The sequence below is a fragment of the Octopus bimaculoides genome, chromosome 10 (genome assembly GCF_046866305.1).
Source record: "Octopus bimaculoides isolate indiv1 chromosome 10, ASM4686630v1, whole genome shotgun sequence".
NCBI lineage: Eukaryota > Metazoa > Mollusca > Cephalopoda > Octopoda > Octopodidae > Octopus > Octopus bimaculoides.
This window is the reverse complement of record NC_142937.1, coordinates 52,877,633-52,892,110: the sequence shown is the minus strand read 5'-3', so window position 1 is coordinate 52,892,110 and position 14,478 is coordinate 52,877,633.

The following is a 14,478-nucleotide window of genomic DNA, read 5'->3' as shown; positions in this document are numbered from 1 at the left end:
GTGTTGGGAAAGACCGCGAAAGAGATAGAGAGAGCGCGCTCTCCCTCTCTATCTCTCTCCCTCCCTTACACACATTTATCTCTCTTTCTTTCTTTCTTTCTTTCTTTCTTTCTTTCTTTCTTTCTTTCTTTCTTTCTTTCTTTCTTTCTTTCTTTCTTTCTCTCTCTCTCTCTCTCTCCCTGTCTCACACACAGCAACATTACACACACACACATGCTGCTCTCTCACATTAACAAAAGAACTTCACATACAAACCACACTTTCTGTCTCGCATACTCACTATAAAAAGGTAGCGTCTATTTCTTTTTGGCAACGTGTTTTGTGTGTAATGTTGCTGTGTGTGTGTGTGAGAAAGAAAGAAAGAAAGAAAGATAACTGGCATGTGTATGTAAGGGAGGGAGAGATAGATAGATAGATAGAGAGAGAGAGAGAGAGGGTATTTTTTTCTTTTTGCTTGTTGCTTGCTGCTTACCACACGGATGCTGGCAAACAAAATGTATCTCTCCTTTACCCCCTCTCACAAACATACAATTTCTCTCTCTCTCTACTTCATGCGCGTACGCACAGATTTGACTTCACCATGTCAACAAACTTCAAAATTGGTAAAAGTTTATCGATTTTTACAGCTATACGCGAGTGCCTCTGAGAGAAAAACTTGACGAAAATGCACATAAGGTCATGACACATCTCCTAAAATTGGAGCGACATGCGTGCTAATTTGTGGACGTGCATAAACTACACACACGCGCATCCTCTCTTTTATATATATACAGATGACCATTTCTGTTTCGAATCACAGCCTTAGGTCTAGGGGTAAATGCTTCACACGCGGCACGCAGCTGTTCTTGCGGAATCGAATCCCATTCCTGGCGCAGTTTTGCCTTCAGAACACGTCGAGCAAAGTATGAGGAGTGCTCAAGAGCCTCTTGATAAGCTGAGGGGTCTGTACACTTCTTTTGCAGCCACATCCAGGTCGATTAGCAGTGGGACTAGTCTCTTGAAATTGTTTGACCATTTTCCAGACTGTTCGGTTAATTTTAATTTTTTGCTATAGCCTTTTGCTATAGTACTTTCGACTCTTTTGTGAAGTGTTATGATTGTATTTCGGTCTATAGCCATTATCTAATTTATAAATCTGAATGTTTTAGTCTGAAACAAAAAGAAGACACACTAAGCTTTTATAATGATGTATAATTTCCATGTCTTATCACATTTATTTGATAGTTATTAAAGCCCGAAACTTCAGTTTCCTTAAATTCGGGACACCCTGTAGATATTTCTCCAGAGAAAACTTTGTGTAAAAGATGAAGATATTAAACTGAACTCCTAACGTGCCTTCAGAATTAAAGACAGTACCACAATGGCTAATCATGAGGAGCTAATCATGACAGTAAAGATTATCAAGAAGGTTCTAAGCACTTGAAAGACTGTCGAAAACTTGTGTGTACCTAAGGTTACAGGTAGTAATCCGGTATCCCCATAATCTCTACCAGGAATAAAATCGAATCTGATCAAATCCAAAATAATAATAATAAAGAAGAACTGAACTACGACGATTTGAAGTGGGAAATACGAAAGTCGTGGTCAATGAGGAGAGTAGACATGATACCAATACTAGATGGTGCACTTGGAACTATCAGCACTCAACTACTAACATGGCTCAAAAAGTTGGTACAGATGTAAAGGCTGAACACTTGCAAAAATCAGCATTGCTTGGAACTGCAAGAATTATTCGCAGGGTTCTTGAAGCATGACCAGTAAACGAGTGTGTCTTAACTGGAACGTCACACCGTAAACAAGATTGTCTTAATTGGTACGTCACACGTATTGAGCAGAACATTGTCGCTGTGAATTTTCTTTCCTTTCCCCTTTATTTTCCTTTTCTTTTTCATTTTTTCATTTTTTCCATTTTGTTCCTTTTTTCTCTGTCTTTCTCCCCGCTTTTTTCTGTCACATGAATTTATAAATGAGCAATCTGATGTCTTTATTTTAATGGCCTACCAATTTATACAGTGAGTTTCTTTGCTCTAGGTGTTGGGAAGATACTCGGCAAGAAATGGAAACAAAATTGAAAGAAGAAGATAATAATAATAATAATAATAATAATAATAATAATAATAATAATAATAATAATAATAATAAGAAGAAGAAGAATAAGCAAATATAAAGATCTTGAAATAGAAATTAGCAAAATGTGGAATCTGAAGACGAAAACAATACCTATTGTCATAGGTGCCCTGGGAATGACAGCGAAACGGGCTGATTACTACCTAGATCAGATTCCAGGAAACCCCAAAATGGCTGAAGTTCAAAAGATAGTGCTCATGGGAACTGCCCATATCCTACGTAAAATACTGTCTATGTGATCTCAAATTTTAAAGCAAACACATAATTTTCTTATGGTTTCTTAAACATTCACTTGAACAAAACTGTACAAATCCAAATATATGGTACCCTAGGCATAACACCTACATGAACTTCTAACTTGTTGTCTCTTGAGGTCTCTGGGTGAGATTTGGATCCAACTTGTACAAATGCAAAACAAAAATCAAACATAAAATAATAATAATAATAATAATGGCAACTTAAAGAGAAAACTGTCCCTGTCATTGTAGGTCCCCTAGGTATGATAAAAAGGGATGTCAGAATCATCTAGATAAAATCTCAGGAGAACCATGTCTCAGAGAAATCCAAAAGATTGTGCTGACAAATACTGCGCACATTCTTAGAAAAAACCCCTATTCATTTAAATGTCTGTGTTGTATTACATGAAGATATTTCGCTACTTCTCCTCTCCAAGCTTTCAGTCAAACTGTAACATCTCTTATCCTTCACTCACCCCAGGACGCTGGGTGTGTCTCGGCAAGTGATTTTAACACACATGCAGATTAAAAGTAAAACAAAAATAGTAATCTCTACCGAATGACAAGTGTCGAGCCGCAGTCGACTCAAGTGGCAAACCCAGAGTATCCACTCTGAGGAAGGTGTGTTTCTTGCTATTTCGTCACCCTGCAGGATGAAATAGAAATTTGTCCAAGGGAAGATGAACTCAGAGGAGTCAACGGTCATCCAAATAGCAACTCTTATTTAGCTGTGCTGCCCATTAAGCCATTAACGCTTAAAACAACAGTGAAAATAAGAATGATGAATAATATGTGTGTGCGAACGCGTGTACGTACATGTGTGCATATATGTATGTGTGTGTATGTATACGTGTATGTATATACATTTATATATTTTACCAAGTGCTTAGCTCAGAGTACTGGGCTGGTGTTCAGGGCAGGATAGGTTACTTAAAATTTTAGGGGGAGAGGAATCCCTTTGAATATTTTGAGACAAACCCCTGTAGACATGGTGTCTCGATAAAAATACTGGTGGTTGTAACACCTTATCACCACTTTCCTCTGTATGAGACTGATGGACAAAAAAATTAATACCAAAACGGCGAAAATAAGGTCTGTTGCCCGGCGCGTGCCCTTTTTGTTATCAGCACAAGTCTGGTCGTCATTATACGGCTGCCAAAACAAAATGCAAGATGTCACCAGGTAAACGTAAACTGCCTTACATGCACGATTAAAGGAAGGCCGCGGGGTAACATCACTATCAATTCGGCCGATAGCTAGACCTGTTCCACACGTGATAGTAGCTGTTAGACATAACTCCATAAGTCAGTAATGACCGGGTATAGCACGACTGTGTGCAGAGTTGTTTCATCGCGCTGCGTGCACCTCGGATAAACCGATCTGATAGCACATCAGTGTCTATAGAGTTTATCTCGAACTGGTAGCGCCCTCCGGTAGCACTGCTAGGCCAAAGACATCTGGAAATTATAGTAGTCCCCGACAGGAAAGTCCTGCGGAACAGGCTAGCCAGTTCATTTTCGTCGTCACACTTCCTCGCTGCTAATCCTCTATATATATTTAAAGTGGAACATCCACCGATCCTGTTGCCCGACTTGTAGAAGACAGTGAGTGCCGGACGATATCTTAGGTGCCAGGCGCTCAGTCTGATCTATCTTTCAACCAAGACTGCAGCTTCGTCAAAGAGACGAACTGCAGAAGGACGTGCATTACAAACCGAGCCTACGCACGTTTACCGTCTAGAAATCGTTGCAGGTACCGCAATATGAGCGCGTGTATGCGCATCAAAAGCCACGGTATGCCTGAGGAGCCACGCAGAGGGAGCTGGCAGCAGACTGACCGCCTGACGATTGAAACTCGTTCCATCCACCCACAAGAAAATAAGCAAGAGACGCCCCAGCATGACCAAGCAGTAATTGGGGTAAGGTACTACGGTCCGGCGATAAATGATGACGCCACCTATCCACGACCTTTCAAGGACAGCTTCCTCCCTGCCCATTTCTGGGTAAGATATGCCACCCTGTCCCAGTCCTTATCACTTCTTCCCAGTTCTTATCCTCTTGGAACGCGAGACCGAACCAGATCCCAAGCAGTTTAACTGGTTCGTCAGTCCAGCCTCCGACGACGCTGTCTGATGGCATCGAACTGCCTCTCTTGGTGCCCAGTCACAAGCCCACCGACTAATATTCTTTTATCATGAAGCTGACCATCTCCTCTTCGGAGGAACCCGACACCATGACAGGGACATCATCCGCGTTTGGCGTCACTGTCCTCCCGCGTTCAAGTTTGGAAGGGATGCCCCTCAATTCTTCCAACTTCCGCAGCTCGAGAGCCAGCGCGAACAAAAGTGGCGACAACAGGCAGCCATGACGGACCGAGCGATGTTAAACTGTTCCAGTAGGTGGCCGTCTACTTTGGCCAAGGAGCAGATTTCGCTGTGTATTGCAGCAATCCAGCCTCTGAAAAAGGGTCCGAAACCGGCCGCTTTAAGGATGGCTTCCAAGTAGCGATGGTCGACCCTATCGTATGCTTTCAATTGGTCCAAATTGATAAAGGCCTCACTGAAGCCAGCTTTAGGCCCAACCACCTCTACGGTGTATCGCATAAGGTGGCGGTTGTCGTGGATAGACTTATTTGGGATTACACATGTTTGTGCTTCTCAGACGAGACTATCAACGAGAAGCGCCAATCTTTCCACTAACACCTTGGCCAAAATCTTAAATCCTGTAATTAACAGAGTTATGGGCCTAAAATTCTTTAGGACGTTCTCATTGTCGGTGTTCTTCTTCAGCAGTGTCACCCCATCCCGGCTTACAGCATTAGGAATTATTACGTTAAGCTGTCGGTTATGGTAGGTGTCTGCTAAGAAGCCGCCAAACAAATCTAGCATGAATACACAGAATTCATAGGACAAACCATCCAAATCGAGCGATTTGTGACTTGTGCAATTATCGCCTCCTGTATATCAGTGGCCATTATTCGCTTTTCGCAGAACCTCGCGTCCGCTGCCGAGAGCTACGGCTGGCCGTCCATGTACGAACTACCGTCCGCTACCGTCATCGACCTATCACCCCACCCCGACCAAACAGTTGCGCGAAATGCTAATGGGAAGCCGCTCACATATGCTCGGAACCATGTAGCACGCGCCCATCCCGCTCCGTTAAAGACCCGATAGTGGCTTTGTTGCCACATTGCTTTTCCACCATCCGGGTGTATCGAAAGGCTTTAGTTCCTTCGTGTTTTAACGCACTGGCCTTAGCTCTGACAACACATCTTTTGTGTTTCGCCTCAAAGAAATTAGCAAGGGCCATTCTCGCCATTAACACGTCTTACAAATTGCCTGCTCGAGCTTGCTAACTAGTTTCCCTTAAATCTAACTACTTGCTAAACACTATTGATTCTGCTCTAATTGCCTTCTTCAGCGTGATCTAGCCCCGGTTGTTGTTTGCGATTGCATCTGTCAACTGGCGCTTAACTCGTTCTCTAATCCGGTGATGTAGTTTTTGTGTACCGGGAAGAACGCGTTCGACTTTCAGTGACCAGGTCCCCGTCTACGGGTCCTACGTAGATCGACAGCGCAAATTACAAGTTTGAGTTCTGTGTAGCGGACCAAATTGAATTCTGGACTACCTACGCTACCCATATCCGTTGGCCAAACAAATACTCTATCTAACTACGATCTGGATGAGTTGTTGTGGTTGCTCCATGTCTACACTGGTACATCAGAGAAATCCAGTCGATAGCTATCATATAACTGGAAGTTTCTGAGCAGCTTTTTAAGTCTTTTCCCACCCCTTCTGCTATGTACGAGACACACATCCAAAAATATCATTAGTATGTACCTGAGAGTGTGACTGTTGGCCATTTCGTTTGTTGAGTATTTCGCTTTGTTTTCGTGATTTTTGTGGTTGTTAAGGTGTTTGTAAAAGTGGGTTTCTTGTTGCGATGAAAGTGTTGATGTTGGTGTTGATACTTTTGAAACTTGGCTTTGTGACTGATTTTGTCTTCAATTTGGGCCGGTCTCTATTTATTTCAGTTTCAGTCTTTCTCTTATCCCCAACAAGGTCATTTTGGTGCGATTTCAGAAAGGTCTTTGCTTTCATGAGGTCTGAGTCGGAAGAAAGAGGCATGTATGAGCTATTTGTAGTACTCACATTTTAAATGAGTTAGCAGCAACGGTGGAAAGCTTCGTGATTTCTCCACCACAGGGCAAAGGGCTTTCAGGTGGTTCGTATTCTCACACAGGAAATATTTCGTTTTTTTCTTTCGTTAAAAAACAGAATCTGTTCGCATTCCCCTAAACAGAAAAAAAGATTGGAATGCGATTTATTTCTTCTGATGAAACTAGTATCAGGAATTCCATAAGAATTCCAGTCCTGTTGAGCTGTGGGGTGGACTTCATCATCTCCACAATCTTCCCATGCTCCTTCAGAATGGCTAAAACTCACGCTGGATCACAGTGAAACGTTTTTGATTAAATCGAGTCAACCCTTTACCCATATGGTGAAGAATCATCACAAAAGTCTGAGACGTGCAAGTAATAGTTGGCATTTTTCTGGTTTCTTGCTCACTGCTGCATACAGCAACTATCGTCTCGTACTGTTTACTTTGTCTATGTATGGCACTGAGGGCCGGAGAGGGAAATTTAAGTTTCCTCTCCTTGCGAGAAACGCAATTATAGACAGTGGTTTGCCTTTCGGAATTTTTGTTTTGCTCCTCACTTTCAAACTGACATTTTTATACAAGAGGACTTTATCTTTCAAATCTTGCACCGAATGAACGGTTCACTGGCTAAATGCCCTCGAAAAAGATATAGAGTTGTCGTGGTTATTTATATTATTGTTGCTATTGTTACTATTGCTGTTTTCCACACAGTTTTTGTTATTACTACAGTAATCATTAATAACTGTAATATTCTTGTTGTTGTTGCTGATGCTGATGCTGTTGTTGTTGCTTCTATTCAGACTCTCAATATTCACATTATGTTGACTTCAAAGAAAACATAAGGTCATACAACTCTGCTCTATCTTTCGCATCTATGATTTCTCACATTGATGACCCTCAAGAACGAGGTCCATTCTGCTTCAGAGTGCACGGCCAAGTTTATCACAAGACTTCGCACAAGCATCCTGTTGAGGGCCAACAGAAGCAATTTGCCCAACTGTACGTTGTTGACAGCGTTCAAGCCACTGCAGTGCGGGCTCAGAATGCAGCAAATGAAAGATGTATACCTGAGGTGATGCACAGATTAGATGAGATTATAAGAGAGAACAATGTCTATGCTTCCTCTTACAAGGCATTACGAGAAGTAGAACTGCATGAAGAGCATCATGTCCAAGAGGAACAGAGGCGTATGTCTGTCATAAATTTAGTCTTCAACAGGGATAGAACTGCTGATAGGCGGAAATACAATTTACCAACAGTTACTGAAATAGCTATGGTTTCCAGCAATACCGACGGCGAGCCACCATTCAACAGAGATTTCAAGGTTAACCCAAGAAACAATGATGTCCTTGTGATCAGTCTGAACATTCTGAACCTCAGCCCGATGACATGTATTGTTCTTTCCATATGGAGAGCCAGACTGGCAACCACATATGATTGGTAATAAAAATAGAGCAAACTCAAGGCAGAATGTTACAATGATCCAACATATAGTATCTCTTACAGCGGTTAGAGATGGTGAATTCAACCCGGTTATCCATGGAGGCAAGCTCTTCCAGCAATGGGCAGTAGACTCTTGCAAGTCGGAGGTAACAATATACATTTTGTGAAGAACCATCAACACAGGTTAAAAGCAGAACGATACTGTGATCTTGCTGATCATTTACGGGATGCTCCTAATGCTGTAAATGCTCAAATAGGACACACAGTTATCTTGCCTTCATCATTTCAAGGGTTTCCTAGGAATATGCATGAGCGCTATCAATACACTGTAACTATTATGCGCATATATGGTCCTCCTGATATCTTCCTCACAATAACCTGCAATCGTAATTGGCAAGAAATTAGGGAGATTTTACTTCCAGGCCAAACTTCATCAGATAGACTGGATGGTGGCCCGTGCATTCAATATAAAGCTGCATGAACTCTTGAATGACATCACTAAGAAACATATATCTGAAAGAGTCACTGTTTACTGTTACACCATTGAATTTTTAAAAAGGGGCTTACTTCATGTCCACCTGTTGATCATTTTGCTCCCTGGTGATAAATTGGATGATCCTGAAAAAATTAATCAAATTCTCTGTGCCGAAATCCCGGATCCCGTCACTGAAACCTTACTACACGAAACAATAAAAAGGTACATGATCCATGGGTCCTGTGGGTATCTTAACCCTGCTGCTCCCTGCATGTAAAATAAAGAATTTCCAAAGAGTATCAACAAGAGACACGGATAAACCCAAACGGTTACCCGTTGTACAGGCGACGTCGAGGGGCATTAGCTCGAGTTCGCAACCATGCAACAGACAACCGATATGTAGTGCTCTACAATAAATATCTGTGTTGTAAGTTCAATGCTCATATTTGTGTTGAGATTTGCCTCTTCGTCTCCTCTGTGAAATATATTTACAAGTGTATCTACAAGGAATATGACTCCATCAATGTTGACATCAATGAAACAACTTCAAACAATGAGATTGTGCATGATGAAGTACGCAACCATTTAGCTAGGTATGTGATTGCTCCTGAAAGTATGTGACGCCTGCTTGAGAATAAAATGCACCACAGATCTCATTCAGTTATTCGCCCGCTGACCATCTGCCACAAGAGCAATTTATATACTTTGAAGAGGGTCAAGACAGACTGACACTTGAAAGAACAACACAAAAGAACACACCACCGACAACTTGGTATCTTCTGAATCAAACATGAAAATGTCCGGAACTTGCATTATTCGGATATTTTGTACAGTTATGTCTTCAATATGCATACTACTGTATAGAAGCGTAGACCTGGAACTCGAAGTTATGAGGATATGAAAACAGTAGATGGTGTAGTCTGCAACTCATTTAAAGAAGCTGCCCTCTTAAGAAATTTCGTTCAAAATAGAAGAAACGTCCCTTACAAGTATACCATTTCAGCTAAGACAATTGTTTGCTCTCATTTGCATCTTCAACATCCCAGCTAACCCTTCACAGCTGTACCACCAGTTTCAAGAAAAGATTAAGGATTTCACAAGAATTAACACTCGTGAAGTGGCCATCCAGAGAGCATTAAATGATATTGAGTCAAAACTGTGAGTACATGGGCTATGCTGCAGAGATTTGCATCTTCCAGTCCCAGAGATTTGCATCTTCCAGCAGCCTTTCATGAAGAAACTACTGAAAAGAACAATGTTGAAGGAGTTAATATTGAGCGGTGCATTGCAGCCTTCACTGAGGCTCAGTGCCAGGTCTATGAACACATTACTGCAACCATGAATGACGACGAAGGACAGAGTAGATTCTTTCTTCTCGATGACCCTGGAGGGACGGGAAAGACCTACCTGTACGATACATTTATAGCTTCTCTAAGAAAGCAAAACAAGTGTACCCTTTCCTATGCTACTACAGACATAGCTGCTGATTTGCTCATTGATGGAAGGATTATTCACAGCAGACTCAAGCTAATCGTCCCATTGCATGATAGTTCCACCTCTCACATGAGAATCACTTCAGAGTCATCTGAAAAATTAAAGCAGGCTCGCCTTTCAATTATTAATGAAGCATCAGTGTTATCATGCAATGCTCTTAGAGCCATTAATCTGCTGTTGACGTAAATAATGAATTCGCCCAGACCATTCGGTGGAAAACTGCTGTTACTTGGAGGAGACTTCAGACAAACTGGACCTATTATCCCAAGAGGATCTAATGCAGCAGTAATTGAGTCCTCAATTAAGCAATCTTCTCTCTGGTATTTCGTAATTAAACTCAGTTTGACAAAAAATATGCACATAGCTGGACAAGATGACTTCAACTGGTGGCTTTTAGATGTTGGAAATAGAACCGTCTCCGACAGTGAAGGGCTGGAAAAAAACATCATAGAAATTCCACAAAACATGGTGTCTACAAATAACATTGTCAGAGACGTTTTTGGGAAGAATTATTACTAGACAACGATGAGGCAGTTGAAAGTGTATCATCGCCAATATTTTGACGCCTAAACACAAAGATTGTCTTCGCATAGACACTGACATATTGCCATTGTTGCCTGGTGAAGTAACAATCTGCAGAAATGTTGACACCATTGTTAAAAAAAATGACGAAGCTGTTATACATTATCCAGTGGAGTTTTAAAATTCACTGACACTTTCTGGGATGCTACCACATATACTGACCGTGAAGAGTCGTGTTACTAAGGAACCTGGACTCAAAGAGAGGTTTACTCAATGGGACCCGGATCATAGTGCTGTCCATCAAGGATCTCTTTATTCATGAAAAAATACTTAGTGGAAGAAAGGAGAGGAGGCCATTATTTCGTGCATCAACCTACGTCCCAGTATGAGTAGACGACAGTTTCCTGTTATCCCAGCATTTCTAATGACTATTAACAAATCATAAGGGCAGAGCTTCAATAATGTTGGAATAATTCTACCATCAACAGTGTTCAGCTATGGACAACTTTATGTTGCATTGAGTAGAAGTACAAGTAGGTATAATATTACCACGTTGGTAAAGAACCAACCAAAACAAGGCGAACTCATTGGTAGTAGGGTCTTCACTAGAAACATGTTGAAAGAGTTATTAAGATAAAGGTTGTAATCCTCTAATTTTATTTTCCGAATAATTTTCATGCCGTCATTCCTGACGGCACGGGTACACTAGTGTAAAATAAACATCAGTGAGTTATACTTCCAAGAAGGTTGGAGTGGGGGTATTTGCACAGAAATGTAAGTACAGCGATCCAGACAACGTTAGCAAAATAGTTATAGAAAAATATTTTATTGAACGAGTTTTAACTCGAAACTATTAATAAAACACTTAAAACTCATGGAGCTCAACTTTGTGCATCTTCCCAGTATGGCGACTATAATAATAATGATGATGATGATGATGATGATGATGATGATAATAACGATTTCTTATACTTGCCACCAGGGCGAAGAACGAGAGGGACAATATTGTAAAGATAGACATAAAGTGTGGGGGTTTACATATAATAGAATGATAAAAATATATATATTCACAGTATTCATTAAAAGAAGTGAAGTATACATAGTATATAGGAAAGCAATAATTAAAACAAATTGTGATGGGGGACCTTTAAGGATGATGGACAAATGTCTCTGTCCTCAGTCCTTTCAGCCTTGTCCACCAGACAACGTCTTTCGCCACAGCAACCAGGCAAAGGCAAACTGCCTTGCCTGTCCGATTTAAGGAGGGTGGCGGGGCAATCATCATTATAGACTCGGATGACAGACGGATCCATCCCACACGCGACAGCAGATGTTTGACATAACTCCACAAGTCAGCAATTACCGGACACTGAACGAGTGCATGCAGAACGGTTTCGTCGCTATGAGTGCACCTCGGAGAAACTCGTCTGACAGCACATCCGTGTCTGTAGAGTTTATCTGGAACCGGTAGCGCTCCCTGGTAGCACTGTCAAGCCAAAGACACCTGGAAATTATCCATAATAGTGCTCAACCAAAAAAGTCCTCCAAAACGGACTAGTCGGTTCATTTTCGTCGCACTTTCTCACCACTAATCCTCTATAAATAGTTAAAGTGGAACATTCACCGATTTATTTCCCGACTGGTAGAGGAGAGTGAGCGCCTGACGACGTTCTAAGTGCCAGACATACACTTTTGGTTTATCCTTCACCCAAAGACTGCAGCTCCGTCAAAGAGATGAGTTGCAGGAATACGTGCCTTACAAACGGAGCCCACACAGGTTCATCTCCCAGTAGTCGTTGCAGGTAGCGCAACCTGAGCACATATCTGTTCATCAAAATCCATGGCATGCCTAAGCCGCCACTCAGAGGGAGCTGACAGCAGATTGATTGCCTGACCATTGATTGCCTTCCACAAGAACATCAACAAGAGACGCACTAACTTGATCAAGCAACAACTAAAGAAAGGCACGACGGTCAGACGATAAATGATAACGGAGGTGTTGTAGGCATTCACCACCCCTGCACGACCTTTCAAAGACAGCTTCCTAGCCTCTCCACCGTCCGGGTGCATCGGATGGCTTTAGTTCCTTCGTAGTGTAGCGCAAGGGGCTTCGCTCTGACAACGAAACAGTCGTGTTTCCCCTCAAAGAAATAGTCAAGAGTCATTCTCGCTGCTAACACGTCAGTCGCGATGCCTTTAATAACCGCCATTTCTAGTTTGCTGGCAAGTCTCCCTCTAATCTATTTCTTTCAATTGCTAATTCTTTGCAAAACCTCTATTGATTTTGTTCTAATCGCCCTCTTCAGGGCTATCCACGACCAGTTGTTAACGATTGCTCCCTTCAACTGCCGCTTAACTAGTTCGCTAATCTGGTCCCTGTAGTCATTGCGCACCGGACAGGACGCGTTCAACTTCTAGTAACCAGTCCCTGTCTACGCGTTTTATCTAAATCGATTGTGCACATCACAAATTTGTGGTTTGTGTAGCAGACCAATTTGAATAGTGGACACCATATACTATCCTTACCCGCTGATCTAACAAGTACTCTATTTAGATACGATCTGGATGACCCATTTCGATTGTTCCATGTCCACACTGGCAATCAGGGAAATCCTGTCGATATCTGTCAGAAAGCTGGGTGTTTCTGAGCAGGTTTCAAAGTCTTTTACATCAACTTCTTCTACGTCCTTCCGCTCAGTCCTTCCGCGCGTTTAAAATACTATTCGAGTCCCTAAAGATCGAGACGTTCCCAGAAATGTTTCTAGACGCCTGAAGAATTCTGGCTTCCCAGCCCTTGTCGGAGCACGCATGGCCTCCAGTCTGAAGGTACTATCTTCACCGTCATTCACATGTAGGACCACCAACCTACCGTCCTTGTCCAAAGACCCAAGGATTTTCGGAATAACACTGCTACACCCCCGCCCGCTCCCTACAGACCACAAGATGAGAATACATCATAGTCTTCGAAAACGGTTGCAAGAGCATATTTCCCGGCAATTCAGTTTCACTAAGTGCTGCCTCATCTAAATTTAGGGACCTGAGATCATTGAGCAGGTCACTTTATTTCCAAGCCGAACCCAGGTTCCTAATATTTACACAGTCAGCTCTAAGTGTAACCATTTAACTTAGAGAAAAGAAAATGGACTTACGTATCTTGGTCTCCATAGATGACTGTTAACATTGTCTTCTTTTTGGTCGAGGAAGTAGTGGGGAAGGGTTTTTCTAGGATTTTTTTGGGGGGTACTTACTGAATCCTGCAGTGTCTTGGGGGAATTTTTGTTTCAAATCAAGATACGTATACGTATCTGTTTGCATTAACATCTCGTCCGGTGGAGTGTTCTGGAAGAGTTCCACAAAACCTTTTCCATTTGAAATGTTTTTGTTATTAACTACTTCCTCAATCATTTCAATGCCCTAACGAATACGAAGAAGAAGAAGAAGAAACAAAAAAAGCTATAAAACAAATGAAATCCAAACTAAAACTAGAACAGCAACGGACCATGATAAAACGATGGCAAGAAAAGCCCCTACATGGTAAATACTGGGCTAAACTAAATGCGAAAGAAATAGACAGAGAAAAATCCCAGCAATGGCTGAGAAGCTCAGGACTCAAAGCAGAGACTGAAGGATTTTTAATTGCTGCACAAGACCAGAGCCTCCCCACCAGAAATTACCAAAAACACATAATGAAAAGAAATATAACAAGTAACTGTAGAATATGTGGAGATGGACAAGAAACAATAAATCATATTATCTCTGGCTGCCCAGTCCTGGCTAAGAAAGAATATATTCACAGACACGACAGAGCTGGGACCTATATACACTGGAAGCTATGCCAACACTATGGAATAACAACAGAAAAAAGATGGTATAAACACACGCCAGAAAAGGTCACAGAAAACGAGAAAGCAACCATACTCTGGGATATGCCAATACACACAGATAGAGAAATTAAGACAAATAGACCAGATATAGTTGTCAAAGATCATGAAGAAAAAAAATGCTTTCTAATTGATGTAT